The sequence below is a fragment of the Oncorhynchus mykiss genome, unplaced genomic scaffold (genome assembly GCF_013265735.2).
Source record: "Oncorhynchus mykiss isolate Arlee unplaced genomic scaffold, USDA_OmykA_1.1 un_scaffold_503, whole genome shotgun sequence".
NCBI lineage: Eukaryota > Metazoa > Chordata > Actinopteri > Salmoniformes > Salmonidae > Oncorhynchus > Oncorhynchus mykiss.
Window position 1 is genome coordinate 42,338 of NW_023493950.1, and position 14,564 is coordinate 56,901.

Below are 14,564 nucleotides of genomic sequence, written 5' to 3' on the forward strand. Positions count from 1 at the left end.
GTAAAGTCAAAGTGAGCCTGATTAACAGCTGTTGCATTTTCACCATTTAGATAAGCATCTTTGTGTCACTCAAAAAGTGGAAGAAATTGCATATACTGTAGCCATAATTTGTAGCACAGATTGTTGGATGAAATACAAACTAACCTTGCTTACTTATTTCAAAGCGAGGGCACATATTTCAACCTTGTGGGAAAAAACGGACAAAGAGTTGAAATTCCACAAGGCAGTGACAAAAAGCTTACAGCACCTGGTATTCCCAGGCGGTCTCCCATCCAAGTACTAACCAGGCCCGACCCTGCTTAGCTTCCGAGATCAGGCGAGATCAGGCGTACTCAGGCCGGTGTGGCCGTAAGCGAGAAACAATCTCTTGCTGCACTATGTAAAGTCAAAGTGAGCCTGATTAACAGCTGTTGCATTTTCACCATTTAGATAAGCATCTTTGTGTCACTCAAAAAGTGGAAGAAATTGCATATACTGTAGCCATAATTTGTAGCACAGATTGTTGGATGAAATACAAACTAACCTTGCTTACTTATTTCAAAGCGAGGGCACATATTTCAACCTTGTGGGAAAAAACGGACAAAGAGTTGAAATTCCACAAGGCAGTGACAAAAAGCTTACAGCACCTGGTATTCCCAGGCGGTCTCCCATCCAAGTACTAACCAGGCCCGACCCTGCTTAGCTTCCGAGATCAGGCGAGATCAGGCGTACTCAGGCCGGTGTGGCCGTAAGCGAGAAACAATCTCTTGCTGCACTATGTAAAGTCAAAGTGAGCCTGATTAACAGCTGTTGCATTTTCACCATTTAGATAAGCATCTTTGTGTCACTCAAAAAGTGGAAGAAATTGCATATACTGTAGCCATAATTTGTAGCACAGATTGTTGGATGAAATACAAACTAACCTTGCTTACTTATTTCAAAGCGAGGGCACATATTTCAACCTTGTGGGAAAAAACGGACAAAGAGTTGAAATTCCACAAGGCAGTGACAAAAAGCTTACAGCACCTGGTATTCCCAGGCGGTCTCCCATCCAAGTACTAACCAGGCCCGACCCTGCTTAGCTTCCGAGATCAGGCGAGATCAGGCGTACTCAGGCCGGTGTGGCCGTAAGCGAGAAACAATCTCTTGCTGCACTATGTAAAGTCAAAGTGAGCCTGATTAACAGCTGTTGCATTTTCACCATTTAGATAAGCATCTTTGTGTCACTCAAAAAGTGGAAGAAATTGCATATACTGTAGCCATAATTTGTAGCACAGATTGTTGGATGAAATACAAACTAACCTTGCTTACTTATTTCAAAGCGAGGGCACATATTTCAACCTTGTGGGAAAAAACGGACAAAGAGTTGAAATTCCACAAGGCAGTGACAAAAAGCTTACAGCACCTGGTATTCCCAGGCGGTCTCCCATCCAAGTACTAACCAGGCCCGACCCTGCTTAGCTTCCGAGATCAGGCGAGATCAGGCGTACTCAGGCCGGTGTGGCCGTAAGCGAGAAACAATCTCTTGCTGCACTATGTAAAGTCAAAGTGAGCCTGATTAACAGCTGTTGCATTTTCACCATTTAGATAAGCATCTTTGTGTCACTCAAAAAGTGGAAGAAATTGCATATACTGTAGCCATAATTTGTAGCACAGATTGTTGGATGAAATACAAACTAACCTTGCTTACTTATTTCAAAGCGAGGGCACATATTTCAACCTTGTGGGAAAAAACGGACAAAGAGTTGAAATTCCACAAGGCAGTGACAAAAAGCTTACAGCACCTGGTATTCCCAGGCGGTCTCCCATCCAAGTACTAACCAGGCCCGACCCTGCTTAGCTTCCGAGATCAGGCGAGATCAGGCGTACTCAGGCCGGTGTGGCCGTAAGCGAGAAACAATCTCTTGCTGCACTATGTAAAGTCAAAGTGAGCCTGATTAACAGCTGTTGCATTTTCACCATTTAGATAAGCATCTTTGTGTCACTCAAAAAGTGGAAGAAATTGCATATACTGTAGCCATAATTTGTAGCACAGATTGTTGGATGAAATACAAACTAACCTTGCTTACTTATTTCAAAGCGAGGGCACATATTTCAACCTTGTGGGAAAAAACGGACAAAGAGTTGAAATTCCACAAGGCAGTGACAAAAAGCTTACAGCACCTGGTATTCCCAGGCGGTCTCCCATCCAAGTACTAACCAGGCCCGACCCTGCTTAGCTTCCGAGATCAGGCGAGATCAGGCGTACTCAGGCCGGTGTGGCCGTAAGCGAGAAACAATCTCTTGCTGCACTATGTAAAGTCAAAGTGAGCCTGATTAACAGCTGTTGCATTTTCACCATTTAGATAAGCATCTTTGTGTCACTCAAAAAGTGGAAGAAATTGCATATACTGTAGCCATAATTTGTAGCACAGATTGTTGGATGAAATACAAACTAACCTTGCTTACTTATTTCAAAGCGAGGGCACATATTTCAACCTTGTGGGAAAAAACGGACAAAGAGTTGAAATTCCACAAGGCAGTGACAAAAAGCTTACAGCACCTGGTATTCCCAGGCGGTCTCCCATCCAAGTACTAACCAGGCCCGACCCTGCTTAGCTTCCGAGATCAGGCGAGATCAGGCGTACTCAGGCCGGTGTGGCCGTAAGCGAGAAACAATCTCTTGCTGCACTATGTAAAGTCAAAGTGAGCCTGATTAACAGCTGTTGCATTTTCACCATTTAGATAAGCATCTTTGTGTCACTCAAAAAGTGGAAGAAATTGCATATACTGTAGCCATAATTTGTAGCACAGATTGTTGGATGAAATACAAACTAACCTTGCTTACTTATTTCAAAGCGAGGGCACATATTTCAACCTTGTGGGAAAAAACGGACAAAGAGTTGAAATTCCACAAGGCAGTGACAAAAAGCTTACAGCACCTGGTATTCCCAGGCGGTCTCCCATCCAAGTACTAACCAGGCCCGACCCTGCTTAGCTTCCGAGATCAGGCGAGATCAGGCGTACTCAGGCCGGTGTGGCCGTAAGCGAGAAACAATCTCTTGCTGCACTATGTAAAGTCAAAGTGAGCCTGATTAACAGCTGTTGCATTTTCACCATTTAGATAAGCATCTTTGTGTCACTCAAAAAGTGGAAGAAATTGCATATACTGTAGCCATAATTTGTAGCACAGATTGTTGGATGAAATACAAACTAACCTTGCTTACTTATTTCAAAGCGAGGGCACATATTTCAACCTTGTGGGAAAAAACGGACAAAGAGTTGAAATTCCACAAGGCAGTGACAAAAAGCTTACAGCACCTGGTATTCCCAGGCGGTCTCCCATCCAAGTACTAACCAGGCCCGACCCTGCTTAGCTTCCGAGATCAGGCGAGATCAGGCGTACTCAGGCCGGTGTGGCCGTAAGCGAGAAACAATCTCTTGCTGCACTATGTAAAGTCAAAGTGAGCCTGATTAACAGCTGTTGCATTTTCACCATTTAGATAAGCATCTTTGTGTCACTCAAAAAGTGGAAGAAATTGCATATACTGTAGCCATAATTTGTAGCACAGATTGTTGGATGAAATACAAACTAACCTTGCTTACTTATTTCAAAGCGAGGGCACATATTTCAACCTTGTGGGAAAAAACGGACAAAGAGTTGAAATTCCACAAGGCAGTGACAAAAAGCTTACAGCACCTGGTATTCCCAGGCGGTCTCCCATCCAAGTACTAACCAGGCCCGACCCTGCTTAGCTTCCGAGATCAGGCGAGATCAGGCGTACTCAGGCCGGTGTGGCCGTAAGCGAGAAACAATCTCTTGCTGCACTATGTAAAGTCAAAGTGAGCCTGATTAACAGCTGTTGCATTTTCACCATTTAGATAAGCATCTTTGTGTCACTCAAAAAGTGGAAGAAATTGCATATACTGTAGCCATAATTTGTAGCACAGATTGTTGGATGAAATACAAACTAACCTTGCTTACTTATTTCAAAGCGAGGGCACATATTTCAACCTTGTGGGAAAAAACGGACAAAGAGTTGAAATTCCACAAGGCAGTGACAAAAAGCTTACAGCACCTGGTATTCCCAGGCGGTCTCCCATCCAAGTACTAACCAGGCCCGACCCTGCTTAGCTTCCGAGATCAGGCGAGATCAGGCGTACTCAGGCCGGTGTGGCCGTAAGCGAGAAACAATCTCTTGCTGCACTATGTAAAGTCAAAGTGAGCCTGATTAACAGCTGTTGCATTTTCACCATTTAGATAAGCATCTTTGTGTCACTCAAAAAGTGGAAGAAATTGCATATACTGTAGCCATAATTTGTAGCACAGATTGTTGGATGAAATACAAACTAACCTTGCTTACTTATTTCAAAGCGAGGGCACATATTTCAACCTTGTGGGAAAAAACGGACAAAGAGTTGAAATTCCACAAGGCAGTGACAAAAAGCTTACAGCACCTGGTATTCCCAGGCGGTCTCCCATCCAAGTACTAACCAGGCCCGACCCTGCTTAGCTTCCGAGATCAGGCGAGATCAGGCGTACTCAGGCCGGTGTGGCCGTAAGCGAGAAACAATCTCTTGCTGCACTATGTAAAGTCAAAGTGAGCCTGATTAACAGCTGTTGCATTTTCACCATTTAGATAAGCATCTTTGTGTCACTCAAAAAGTGGAAGAAATTGCATATACTGTAGCCATAATTTGTAGCACAGATTGTTGGATGAAATACAAACTAACCTTGCTTACTTATTTCAAAGCGAGGGCACATATTTCAACCTTGTGGGAAAAAACGGACAAAGAGTTGAAATTCCACAAGGCAGTGACAAAAAGCTTACAGCACCTGGTATTCCCAGGCGGTCTCCCATCCAAGTACTAACCAGGCCCGACCCTGCTTAGCTTCCGAGATCAGGCGAGATCAGGCGTACTCAGGCCGGTGTGGCCGTAAGCGAGAAACAATCTCTTGCTGCACTATGTAAAGTCAAAGTGAGCCTGATTAACAGCTGTTGCATTTTCACCATTTAGATAAGCATCTTTGTGTCACTCAAAAAGTGGAAGAAATTGCATATACTGTAGCCATAATTTGTAGCACAGATTGTTGGATGAAATACAAACTAACCTTGCTTACTTATTTCAAAGCGAGGGCACATATTTCAACCTTGTGGGAAAAAACGGACAAAGAGTTGAAATTCCACAAGGCAGTGACAAAAAGCTTACAGCACCTGGTATTCCCAGGCGGTCTCCCATCCAAGTACTAACCAGGCCCGACCCTGCTTAGCTTCCGAGATCAGGCGAGATCAGGCGTACTCAGGCCGGTGTGGCCGTAAGCGAGAAACAATCTCTTGCTGCACTATGTAAAGTCAAAGTGAGCCTGATTAACAGCTGTTGCATTTTCACCATTTAGATAAGCATCTTTGTGTCACTCAAAAAGTGGAAGAAATTGCATATACTGTAGCCATAATTTGTAGCACAGATTGTTGGATGAAATACAAACTAACCTTGCTTACTTATTTCAAAGCGAGGGCACATATTTCAACCTTGTGGGAAAAAACGGACAAAGAGTTGAAATTCCACAAGGCAGTGACAAAAAGCTTACAGCACCTGGTATTCCCAGGCGGTCTCCCATCCAAGTACTAACCAGGCCCGACCCTGCTTAGCTTCCGAGATCAGGCGAGATCAGGCGTACTCAGGCCGGTGTGGCCGTAAGCGAGAAACAATCTCTTGCTGCACTATGTAAAGTCAAAGTGAGCCTGATTAACAGCTGTTGCATTTTCACCATTTAGATAAGCATCTTTGTGTCACTCAAAAAGTGGAAGAAATTGCATATACTGTAGCCATAATTTGTAGCACAGATTGTTGGATGAAATACAAACTAACCTTGCTTACTTATTTCAAAGCGAGGGCACATATTTCAACCTTGTGGGAAAAAACGGACAAAGAGTTGAAATTCCACAAGGCAGTGACAAAAAGCTTACAGCACCTGGTATTCCCAGGCGGTCTCCCATCCAAGTACTAACCAGGCCCGACCCTGCTTAGCTTCCGAGATCAGGCGAGATCAGGCGTACTCAGGCCGGTGTGGCCGTAAGCGAGAAACAATCTCTTGCTGCACTATGTAAAGTCAAAGTGAGCCTGATTAACAGCTGTTGCATTTTCACCATTTAGATAAGCATCTTTGTGTCACTCAAAAAGTGGAAGAAATTGCATATACTGTAGCCATAATTTGTAGCACAGATTGTTGGATGAAATACAAACTAACCTTGCTTACTTATTTCAAAGCGAGGGCACATATTTCAACCTTGTGGGAAAAAACGGACAAAGAGTTGAAATTCCACAAGGCAGTGACAAAAAGCTTACAGCACCTGGTATTCCCAGGCGGTCTCCCATCCAAGTACTAACCAGGCCCGACCCTGCTTAGCTTCCGAGATCAGGCGAGATCAGGCGTACTCAGGCCGGTGTGGCCGTAAGCGAGAAACAATCTCTTGCTGCACTATGTAAAGTCAAAGTGAGCCTGATTAACAGCTGTTGCATTTTCACCATTTAGATAAGCATCTTTGTGTCACTCAAAAAGTGGAAGAAATTGCATATACTGTAGCCATAATTTGTAGCACAGATTGTTGGATGAAATACAAACTAACCTTGCTTACTTATTTCAAAGCGAGGGCACATATTTCAACCTTGTGGGAAAAAACGGACAAAGAGTTGAAATTCCACAAGGCAGTGACAAAAAGCTTACAGCACCTGGTATTCCCAGGCGGTCTCCCATCCAAGTACTAACCAGGCCCGACCCTGCTTAGCTTCCGAGATCAGGCGAGATCAGGCGTACTCAGGCCGGTGTGGCCGTAAGCGAGAAACAATCTCTTGCTGCACTATGTAAAGTCAAAGTGAGCCTGATTAACAGCTGTTGCATTTTCACCATTTAGATAAGCATCTTTGTGTCACTCAAAAAGTGGAAGAAATTGCATATACTGTAGCCATAATTTGTAGCACAGATTGTTGGATGAAATACAAACTAACCTTGCTTACTTATTTCAAAGCGAGGGCACATATTTCAACCTTGTGGGAAAAAACGGACAAAGAGTTGAAATTCCACAAGGCAGTGACAAAAAGCTTACAGCACCTGGTATTCCCAGGCGGTCTCCCATCCAAGTACTAACCAGGCCCGACCCTGCTTAGCTTCCGAGATCAGGCGAGATCAGGCGTACTCAGGCCGGTGTGGCCGTAAGCGAGAAACAATCTCTTGCTGCACTATGTAAAGTCAAAGTGAGCCTGATTAACAGCTGTTGCATTTTCACCATTTAGATAAGCATCTTTGTGTCACTCAAAAAGTGGAAGAAATTGCATATACTGTAGCCATAATTTGTAGCACAGATTGTTGGATGAAATACAAACTAACCTTGCTTACTTATTTCAAAGCGAGGGCACATATTTCAACCTTGTGGGAAAAAACGGACAAAGAGTTGAAATTCCACAAGGCAGTGACAAAAAGCTTACAGCACCTGGTATTCCCAGGCGGTCTCCCATCCAAGTACTAACCAGGCCCGACCCTGCTTAGCTTCCGAGATCAGGCGAGATCAGGCGTACTCAGGCCGGTGTGGCCGTAAGCGAGAAACAATCTCTTGCTGCACTATGTAAAGTCAAAGTGAGCCTGATTAACAGCTGTTGCATTTTCACCATTTAGATAAGCATCTTTGTGTCACTCAAAAAGTGGAAGAAATTGCATATACTGTAGCCATAATTTGTAGCACAGATTGTTGGATGAAATACAAACTAACCTTGCTTACTTATTTCAAAGCGAGGGCACATATTTCAACCTTGTGGGAAAAAACGGACAAAGAGTTGAAATTCCACAAGGCAGTGACAAAAAGCTTACAGCACCTGGTATTCCCAGGCGGTCTCCCATCCAAGTACTAACCAGGCCCGACCCTGCTTAGCTTCCGAGATCAGGCGAGATCGGGCGTACTCAGGCCGGTGTGGCCGTAAGCGAGAAACAATCTCTTGCTGCACTATGTAAAGTCAAAGTGAGCCTGATTAACAGCTGTTGCATTTTCACCATTTAGATAAGCATCTTTGTGTCACTCAAAAAGTGGAAGAAATTGCATATACTGTAGCCATAATTTGTAGCACAGATTGTTGGATGAAATACAAACTAACCTTGCTTACTTATTTCAAAGCGAGGGCACATATTTCAACCTTGTGGGAAAAAACGGACAAAGAGTTGAAATTCCACAAGGCAGTGACAAAAAGCTTACAGCACCTGGTATTCCCAGGCGGTCTCCCATCCAAGTACTAACCAGGCCCGACCCTGCTTAGCTTCCGAGATCAGGCGAGATCAGGCGTACTCAGGCCGGTGTGGCCGTAAGCGAGAAACAATCTCTTGCTGCACTATGTAAAGTCAAAGTGAGCCTGATTAACAGCTGTTGCATTTTCACCATTTAGATAAGCATCTTTGTGTCACTCAAAAAGTGGAAGAAATTGCATATACTGTAGCCATAATTTGTAGCACAGATTGTTGGATGAAATACAAACTAACCTTGCTTACTTATTTCAAAGCGAGGGCACATATTTCAACCTTGTGGGAAAAAACGGACAAAGAGTTGAAATTCCACAAGGCAGTGACAAAAAGCTTACAGCACCTGGTATTCCCAGGCGGTCTCCCATCCAAGTACTAACCAGGCCCGACCCTGCTTAGCTTCCGAGATCAGGCGAGATCAGGCGTACTCAGGCCGGTGTGGCCGTAAGCGAGAAACAATCTCTTGCTGCACTATGTAAAGTCAAAGTGAGCCTGATTAACAGCTGTTGCATTTTCACCATTTAGATAAGCATCTTTGTGTCACTCAAAAAGTGGAAGAAATTGCATATACTGTAGCCATAATTTGTAGCACAGATTGTTGGATGAAATACAAACTAACCTTGCTTACTTATTTCAAAGCGAGGGCACATATTTCAACCTTGTGGGAAAAAACGGACAAAGAGTTGAAATTCCACAAGGCAGTGACAAAAAGCTTACAGCACCTGGTATTCCCAGGCGGTCTCCCATCCAAGTACTAACCAGGCCCGACCCTGCTTAGCTTCCGAGATCAGGCGAGATCAGGCGTACTCAGGCCGGTGTGGCCGTAAGCGAGAAACAATCTCTTGCTGCACTATGTAAAGTCAAAGTGAGCCTGATTAACAGCTGTTGCATTTTCACCATTTAGATAAGCATCTTTGTGTCACTCAAAAAGTGGAAGAAATTGCATATACTGTAGCCATAATTTGTAGCACAGATTGTTGGATGAAATACAAACTAACCTTGCTTACTTATTTCAAAGCGAGGGCACATATTTCAACCTTGTGGGAAAAAACGGACAAAGAGTTGAAATTCCACAAGGCAGTGACAAAAAGCTTACAGCACCTGGTATTCCCAGGCGGTCTCCCATCCAAGTACTAACCAGGCCCGACCCTGCTTAGCTTCCGAGATCAGGCGAGATCAGGCGTACTCAGGCCGGTGTGGCCGTAAGCGAGAAACAATCTCTTGCTGCACTATGTAAAGTCAAAGTGAGCCTGATTAACAGCTGTTGCATTTTCACCATTTAGATAAGCATCTTTGTGTCACTCAAAAAGTGGAAGAAATTGCATATACTGTAGCCATAATTTGTAGCACAGATTGTTGGATGAAATACAAACTAACCTTGCTTACTTATTTCAAAGCGAGGGCACATATTTCAACCTTGTGGGAAAAAACGGACAAAGAGTTGAAATTCCACAAGGCAGTGACAAAAAGCTTACAGCACCTGGTATTCCCAGGCGGTCTCCCATCCAAGTACTAACCAGGCCCGACCCTGCTTAGCTTCCGAGATCAGGCGAGATCAGGCGTACTCAGGCCGGTGTGGCCGTAAGCGAGAAACAATCTCTTGCTGCACTATGTAAAGTCAAAGTGAGCCTGATTAACAGCTGTTGCATTTTCACCATTTAGATAAGCATCTTTGTGTCACTCAAAAAGTGGAAGAAATTGCATATACTGTAGCCATAATTTGTAGCACAGATTGTTGGATGAAATACAAACTAACCTTGCTTACTTATTTCAAAGCGAGGGCACATATTTCAACCTTGTGGGAAAAAACGGACAAAGAGTTGAAATTCCACAAGGCAGTGACAAAAAGCTTACAGCACCTGGTATTCCCAGGCGGTCTCCCATCCAAGTACTAACCAGGCCCGACCCTGCTTAGCTTCCGAGATCAGGCGAGATCAGGCGTACTCAGGCCGGTGTGGCCGTAAGCGAGAAACAATCTCTTGCTGCACTATGTAAAGTCAAAGTGAGCCTGATTAACAGCTGTTGCATTTTCACCATTTAGATAAGCATCTTTGTGTCACTCAAAAAGTGGAAGAAATTGCATATACTGTAGCCATAATTTGTAGCACAGATTGTTGGATGAAATACAAACTAACCTTGCTTACTTATTTCAAAGCGAGGGCACATATTTCAACCTTGTGGGAAAAAACGGACAAAGAGTTGAAATTCCACAAGGCAGTGACAAAAAGCTTACAGCACCTGGTATTCCCAGGCGGTCTCCCATCCAAGTACTAACCAGGCCCGACCCTGCTTAGCTTCCGAGATCAGGCGAGATCAGGCGTACTCAGGCCGGTGTGGCCGTAAGCGAGAAACAATCTCTTGCTGCACTATGTAAAGTCAAAGTGAGCCTGATTAACAGCTGTTGCATTTTCACCATTTAGATAAGCATCTTTGTGTCACTCAAAAAGTGGAAGAAATTGCATATACTGTAGCCATAATTTGTAGCACAGATTGTTGGATGAAATACAAACTAACCTTGCTTACTTATTTCAAAGCGAGGGCACATATTTCAACCTTGTGGGAAAAAACGGACAAAGAGTTGAAATTCCACAAGGCAGTGACAAAAAGCTTACAGCACCTGGTATTCCCAGGCGGTCTCCCATCCAAGTACTAACCAGGCCCGACCCTGCTTAGCTTCCGAGATCAGGCGAGATCAGGCGTACTCAGGCCGGTGTGGCCGTAAGCGAGAAACAATCTCTTGCTGCACTATGTAAAGTCAAAGTGAGCCTGATTAACAGCTGTTGCATTTTCACCATTTAGATAAGCATCTTTGTGTCACTCAAAAAGTGGAAGAAATTGCATATACTGTAGCCATAATTTGTAGCACAGATTGTTGGATGAAATACAAACTAACCTTGCTTACTTATTTCAAAGCGAGGGCACATATTTCAACCTTGTGGGAAAAAACGGACAAAGAGTTGAAATTCCACAAGGCAGTGACAAAAAGCTTACAGCACCTGGTATTCCCAGGCGGTCTCCCATCCAAGTACTAACCAGGCCCGACCCTGCTTAGCTTCCGAGATCAGGCGAGATCAGGCGTACTCAGGCCGGTGTGGCCGTAAGCGAGAAACAATCTCTTGCTGCACTATGTAAAGTCAAAGTGAGCCTGATTAACAGCTGTTGCATTTTCACCATTTAGATAAGCATCTTTGTGTCACTCAAAAAGTGGAAGAAATTGCATATACTGTAGCCATAATTTGTAGCACAGATTGTTGGATGAAATACAAACTAACCTTGCTTACTTATTTCAAAGCGAGGGCACATATTTCAACCTTGTGGGAAAAAACGGACAAAGAGTTGAAATTCCACAAGGCAGTGACAAAAAGCTTACAGCACCTGGTATTCCCAGGCGGTCTCCCATCCAAGTACTAACCAGGCCCGACCCTGCTTAGCTTCCGAGATCAGGCGAGATCAGGCGTACTCAGGCCGGTGTGGCCGTAAGCGAGAAACAATCTCTTGCTGCACTATGTAAAGTCAAAGTGAGCCTGATTAACAGCTGTTGCATTTTCACCATTTAGATAAGCATCTTTGTGTCACTCAAAAAGTGGAAGAAATTGCATATACTGTAGCCATAATTTGTAGCACAGATTGTTGGATGAAATACAAACTAACCTTGCTTACTTATTTCAAAGCGAGGGCACATATTTCAACCTTGTGGGAAAAAACGGACAAAGAGTTGAAATTCCACAAGGCAGTGACAAAAAGCTTACAGCACCTGGTATTCCCAGGCGGTCTCCCATCCAAGTACTAACCAGGCCCGACCCTGCTTAGCTTCCGAGATCAGGCGAGATCAGGCGTACTCAGGCCGGTGTGGCCGTAAGCGAGAAACAATCTCTTGCTGCACTATGTAAAGTCAAAGTGAGCCTGATTAACAGCTGTTGCATTTTCACCATTTAGATAAGCATCTTTGTGTCACTCAAAAAGTGGAAGAAATTGCATATACTGTAGCCATAATTTGTAGCACAGATTGTTGGATGAAATACAAACTAACCTTGCTTACTTATTTCAAAGCGAGGGCACATATTTCAACCTTGTGGGAAAAAACGGACAAAGAGTTGAAATTCCACAAGGCAGTGACAAAAAGCTTACAGCACCTGGTATTCCCAGGCGGTCTCCCATCCAAGTACTAACCAGGCCCGACCCTGCTTAGCTTCCGAGATCAGGCGAGATCAGGCGTACTCAGGCCGGTGTGGCCGTAAGCGAGAAACAATCTCTTGCTGCACTATGTAAAGTCAAAGTGAGCCTGATTAACAGCTGTTGCATTTTCACCATTTAGATAAGCATCTTTGTGTCACTCAAAAAGTGGAAGAAATTGCATATACTGTAGCCATAATTTGTAGCACAGATTGTTGGATGAAATACAAACTAACCTTGCTTACTTATTTCAAAGCGAGGGCACATATTTCAACCTTGTGGGAAAAAACGGACAAAGAGTTGAAATTCCACAAGGCAGTGACAAAAAGCTTACAGCACCTGGTATTCCCAGGCGGTCTCCCATCCAAGTACTAACCAGGCCCGACCCTGCTTAGCTTCCGAGATCAGGCGAGATCAGGCGTACTCAGGCCGGTGTGGCCGTAAGCGAGAAACAATCTCTTGCTGCACTATGTAAAGTCAAAGTGAGCCTGATTAACAGCTGTTGCATTTTCACCATTTAGATAAGCATCTTTGTGTCACTCAAAAAGTGGAAGAAATTGCATATACTGTAGCCATAATTTGTAGCACAGATTGTTGGATGAAATACAAACTAACCTTGCTTACTTATTTCAAAGCGAGGGCACATATTTCAACCTTGTGGGAAAAAACGGACAAAGAGTTGAAATTCCACAAGGCAGTGACAAAAAGCTTACAGCACCTGGTATTCCCAGGCGGTCTCCCATCCAAGTACTAACCAGGCCCGACCCTGCTTAGCTTCCGAGATCAGGCGAGATCAGGCGTACTCAGGCCGGTGTGGCCGTAAGCGAGAAACAATCTCTTGCTGCACTATGTAAAGTCAAAGTGAGCCTGATTAACAGCTGTTGCATTTTCACCATTTAGATAAGCATCTTTGTGTCACTCAAAAAGTGGAAGAAATTGCATATACTGTAGCCATAATTTGTAGCACAGATTGTTGGATGAAATACAAACTAACCTTGCTTACTTATTTCAAAGCGAGGGCACATATTTCAACCTTGTGGGAAAAAACGGACAAAGAGTTGAAATTCCACAAGGCAGTGACAAAAAGCTTACAGCACCTGGTATTCCCAGGCGGTCTCCCATCCAAGTACTAACCAGGCCCGACCCTGCTTAGCTTCCGAGATCAGGCGAGATCAGGCGTACTCAGGCCGGTGTGGCCGTAAGCGAGAAACAATCTCTTGCTGCACTATGTAAAGTCAAAGTGAGCCTGATTAACAGCTGTTGCATTTTCACCATTTAGATAAGCATCTTTGTGTCACTCAAAAAGTGGAAGAAATTGCATATACTGTAGCCATAATTTGTAGCACAGATTGTTGGATGAAATACAAACTAACCTTGCTTACTTATTTCAAAGCGAGGGCACATATTTCAACCTTGTGGGAAAAAACGGACAAAGAGTTGAAATTCCACAAGGCAGTGACAAAAAGCTTACAGCACCTGGTATTCCCAGGCGGTCTCCCATCCAAGTACTAACCAGGCCCGACCCTGCTTAGCTTCCGAGATCAGGCGAGATCAGGCGTACTCAGGCCGGTGTGGCCGTAAGCGAGAAACAATCTCTTGCTGCACTATGTAAAGTCAAAGTGAGCCTGATTAACAGCTGTTGCATTTTCACCATTTAGATAAGCATCTTTGTGTCACTCAAAAAGTGGAAGAAATTGCATATACTGTAGCCATAATTTGTAGCACAGATTGTTGGATGAAATACAAACTAACCTTGCTTACTTATTTCAAAGCGAGGGCACATATTTCAACCTTGTGGGAAAAAACGGACAAAGAGTTGAAATTCCACAAGGCAGTGACAAAAAGCTTACAGCACCTGGTATTCCCAGGCGGTCTCCCATCCAAGTACTAACCAGGCCCGACCCTGCTTAGCTTCCGAGATCAGGCGAGATCAGGCGTACTCAGGCCGGTGTGGCCGTAAGCGAGAAACAATCTCTTGCTGCACTATGTAAAGTCAAAGTGAGCCTGATTAACAGCTGTTGCATTTTCACCATTTAGATAAGCATCTTTGTGTCACTCAAAAAGTGGAAGAAATTGCATATACTGTAGCCATAATTTGTAGCACAGATTGTTGGATGAAATACAAACTAACCTTGCTTACTTATTTCAA

At 44.0% G+C, this 14,564-nt stretch overlaps 38 non-coding genes across 38 annotated transcripts; all 38 read right to left on the reverse strand.

Annotated features, from left to right (window-relative positions):
- Window positions 1–235: 235 nt before the first annotated feature.
- LOC118958859 lies at window positions 236–354 on the reverse strand. Its single transcript, XR_005047628.1, has one exon. It is a non-coding gene; the product is annotated as a 5S ribosomal RNA (ribosomal RNA).
- Window positions 355–614: 260 nt separating this feature from the next.
- On the reverse strand, window positions 615–733 carry LOC118958860. Its single transcript, XR_005047629.1, has one exon. It is a non-coding gene; the product is annotated as a 5S ribosomal RNA (ribosomal RNA).
- A 260-nt stretch (window positions 734–993) lies between these two features.
- LOC118958861 lies at window positions 994–1,112 on the reverse strand. Its single transcript, XR_005047630.1, has one exon. It is a non-coding gene; the product is annotated as a 5S ribosomal RNA (ribosomal RNA).
- A 260-nt stretch (window positions 1,113–1,372) lies between these two features.
- On the reverse strand, window positions 1,373–1,491 carry LOC118958862. The gene has a single exon (XR_005047631.1). It is a non-coding gene; the product is annotated as a 5S ribosomal RNA (ribosomal RNA).
- Window positions 1,492–1,751: 260 nt separating this feature from the next.
- LOC118958864 lies at window positions 1,752–1,870 on the reverse strand. The gene has a single exon (XR_005047633.1). It is a non-coding gene; the product is annotated as a 5S ribosomal RNA (ribosomal RNA).
- Window positions 1,871–2,130: 260 nt separating this feature from the next.
- On the reverse strand, window positions 2,131–2,249 carry LOC118958865. Its single transcript, XR_005047634.1, has one exon. It is a non-coding gene; the product is annotated as a 5S ribosomal RNA (ribosomal RNA).
- A 260-nt stretch (window positions 2,250–2,509) lies between these two features.
- Window positions 2,510–2,628, reverse strand: LOC118958866. The gene has a single exon (XR_005047635.1). It is a non-coding gene; the product is annotated as a 5S ribosomal RNA (ribosomal RNA).
- Window positions 2,629–2,888: 260 nt separating this feature from the next.
- LOC118958867 lies at window positions 2,889–3,007 on the reverse strand. The gene has a single exon (XR_005047636.1). It is a non-coding gene; the product is annotated as a 5S ribosomal RNA (ribosomal RNA).
- A 260-nt stretch (window positions 3,008–3,267) lies between these two features.
- Window positions 3,268–3,386, reverse strand: LOC118958868. Its single transcript, XR_005047637.1, has one exon. It is a non-coding gene; the product is annotated as a 5S ribosomal RNA (ribosomal RNA).
- A 260-nt stretch (window positions 3,387–3,646) lies between these two features.
- Window positions 3,647–3,765, reverse strand: LOC118958869. The gene has a single exon (XR_005047638.1). It is a non-coding gene; the product is annotated as a 5S ribosomal RNA (ribosomal RNA).
- Window positions 3,766–4,025: 260 nt separating this feature from the next.
- LOC118958870 lies at window positions 4,026–4,144 on the reverse strand. The gene has a single exon (XR_005047639.1). It is a non-coding gene; the product is annotated as a 5S ribosomal RNA (ribosomal RNA).
- A 260-nt stretch (window positions 4,145–4,404) lies between these two features.
- On the reverse strand, window positions 4,405–4,523 carry LOC118958871. The gene has a single exon (XR_005047640.1). It is a non-coding gene; the product is annotated as a 5S ribosomal RNA (ribosomal RNA).
- Window positions 4,524–4,783: 260 nt separating this feature from the next.
- On the reverse strand, window positions 4,784–4,902 carry LOC118958872. The gene has a single exon (XR_005047641.1). It is a non-coding gene; the product is annotated as a 5S ribosomal RNA (ribosomal RNA).
- A 260-nt stretch (window positions 4,903–5,162) lies between these two features.
- LOC118958873 lies at window positions 5,163–5,281 on the reverse strand. The gene has a single exon (XR_005047642.1). It is a non-coding gene; the product is annotated as a 5S ribosomal RNA (ribosomal RNA).
- Window positions 5,282–5,541: 260 nt separating this feature from the next.
- On the reverse strand, window positions 5,542–5,660 carry LOC118958875. Its single transcript, XR_005047644.1, has one exon. It is a non-coding gene; the product is annotated as a 5S ribosomal RNA (ribosomal RNA).
- A 260-nt stretch (window positions 5,661–5,920) lies between these two features.
- LOC118958876 lies at window positions 5,921–6,039 on the reverse strand. The gene has a single exon (XR_005047645.1). It is a non-coding gene; the product is annotated as a 5S ribosomal RNA (ribosomal RNA).
- Window positions 6,040–6,299: 260 nt separating this feature from the next.
- LOC118958877 lies at window positions 6,300–6,418 on the reverse strand. Its single transcript, XR_005047646.1, has one exon. It is a non-coding gene; the product is annotated as a 5S ribosomal RNA (ribosomal RNA).
- A 260-nt stretch (window positions 6,419–6,678) lies between these two features.
- Window positions 6,679–6,797, reverse strand: LOC118958878. Its single transcript, XR_005047647.1, has one exon. It is a non-coding gene; the product is annotated as a 5S ribosomal RNA (ribosomal RNA).
- Window positions 6,798–7,057: 260 nt separating this feature from the next.
- Window positions 7,058–7,176, reverse strand: LOC118958879. Its single transcript, XR_005047648.1, has one exon. It is a non-coding gene; the product is annotated as a 5S ribosomal RNA (ribosomal RNA).
- Window positions 7,177–7,436: 260 nt separating this feature from the next.
- On the reverse strand, window positions 7,437–7,555 carry LOC118958880. Its single transcript, XR_005047649.1, has one exon. It is a non-coding gene; the product is annotated as a 5S ribosomal RNA (ribosomal RNA).
- Window positions 7,556–7,815: 260 nt separating this feature from the next.
- LOC118958830 lies at window positions 7,816–7,934 on the reverse strand. The gene has a single exon (XR_005047599.1). It is a non-coding gene; the product is annotated as a 5S ribosomal RNA (ribosomal RNA).
- A 260-nt stretch (window positions 7,935–8,194) lies between these two features.
- LOC118958881 lies at window positions 8,195–8,313 on the reverse strand. The gene has a single exon (XR_005047650.1). It is a non-coding gene; the product is annotated as a 5S ribosomal RNA (ribosomal RNA).
- Window positions 8,314–8,573: 260 nt separating this feature from the next.
- LOC118958882 lies at window positions 8,574–8,692 on the reverse strand. The gene has a single exon (XR_005047651.1). It is a non-coding gene; the product is annotated as a 5S ribosomal RNA (ribosomal RNA).
- A 260-nt stretch (window positions 8,693–8,952) lies between these two features.
- LOC118958883 lies at window positions 8,953–9,071 on the reverse strand. The gene has a single exon (XR_005047652.1). It is a non-coding gene; the product is annotated as a 5S ribosomal RNA (ribosomal RNA).
- Window positions 9,072–9,331: 260 nt separating this feature from the next.
- Window positions 9,332–9,450, reverse strand: LOC118958884. The gene has a single exon (XR_005047653.1). It is a non-coding gene; the product is annotated as a 5S ribosomal RNA (ribosomal RNA).
- Window positions 9,451–9,710: 260 nt separating this feature from the next.
- LOC118958886 lies at window positions 9,711–9,829 on the reverse strand. The gene has a single exon (XR_005047655.1). It is a non-coding gene; the product is annotated as a 5S ribosomal RNA (ribosomal RNA).
- Window positions 9,830–10,089: 260 nt separating this feature from the next.
- LOC118958887 lies at window positions 10,090–10,208 on the reverse strand. The gene has a single exon (XR_005047656.1). It is a non-coding gene; the product is annotated as a 5S ribosomal RNA (ribosomal RNA).
- Window positions 10,209–10,468: 260 nt separating this feature from the next.
- Window positions 10,469–10,587, reverse strand: LOC118958888. The gene has a single exon (XR_005047657.1). It is a non-coding gene; the product is annotated as a 5S ribosomal RNA (ribosomal RNA).
- A 260-nt stretch (window positions 10,588–10,847) lies between these two features.
- Window positions 10,848–10,966, reverse strand: LOC118958889. Its single transcript, XR_005047658.1, has one exon. It is a non-coding gene; the product is annotated as a 5S ribosomal RNA (ribosomal RNA).
- A 260-nt stretch (window positions 10,967–11,226) lies between these two features.
- On the reverse strand, window positions 11,227–11,345 carry LOC118958890. Its single transcript, XR_005047659.1, has one exon. It is a non-coding gene; the product is annotated as a 5S ribosomal RNA (ribosomal RNA).
- A 260-nt stretch (window positions 11,346–11,605) lies between these two features.
- Window positions 11,606–11,724, reverse strand: LOC118958891. The gene has a single exon (XR_005047661.1). It is a non-coding gene; the product is annotated as a 5S ribosomal RNA (ribosomal RNA).
- A 260-nt stretch (window positions 11,725–11,984) lies between these two features.
- LOC118958892 lies at window positions 11,985–12,103 on the reverse strand. The gene has a single exon (XR_005047662.1). It is a non-coding gene; the product is annotated as a 5S ribosomal RNA (ribosomal RNA).
- A 260-nt stretch (window positions 12,104–12,363) lies between these two features.
- On the reverse strand, window positions 12,364–12,482 carry LOC118958893. Its single transcript, XR_005047663.1, has one exon. It is a non-coding gene; the product is annotated as a 5S ribosomal RNA (ribosomal RNA).
- Window positions 12,483–12,742: 260 nt separating this feature from the next.
- On the reverse strand, window positions 12,743–12,861 carry LOC118958894. The gene has a single exon (XR_005047664.1). It is a non-coding gene; the product is annotated as a 5S ribosomal RNA (ribosomal RNA).
- Window positions 12,862–13,121: 260 nt separating this feature from the next.
- LOC118958895 lies at window positions 13,122–13,240 on the reverse strand. The gene has a single exon (XR_005047665.1). It is a non-coding gene; the product is annotated as a 5S ribosomal RNA (ribosomal RNA).
- Window positions 13,241–13,500: 260 nt separating this feature from the next.
- Window positions 13,501–13,619, reverse strand: LOC118958897. The gene has a single exon (XR_005047667.1). It is a non-coding gene; the product is annotated as a 5S ribosomal RNA (ribosomal RNA).
- Window positions 13,620–13,879: 260 nt separating this feature from the next.
- Window positions 13,880–13,998, reverse strand: LOC118958898. The gene has a single exon (XR_005047668.1). It is a non-coding gene; the product is annotated as a 5S ribosomal RNA (ribosomal RNA).
- Window positions 13,999–14,258: 260 nt separating this feature from the next.
- LOC118958899 lies at window positions 14,259–14,377 on the reverse strand. Its single transcript, XR_005047669.1, has one exon. It is a non-coding gene; the product is annotated as a 5S ribosomal RNA (ribosomal RNA).
- Window positions 14,378–14,564: the final 187 nt, after the last annotated feature.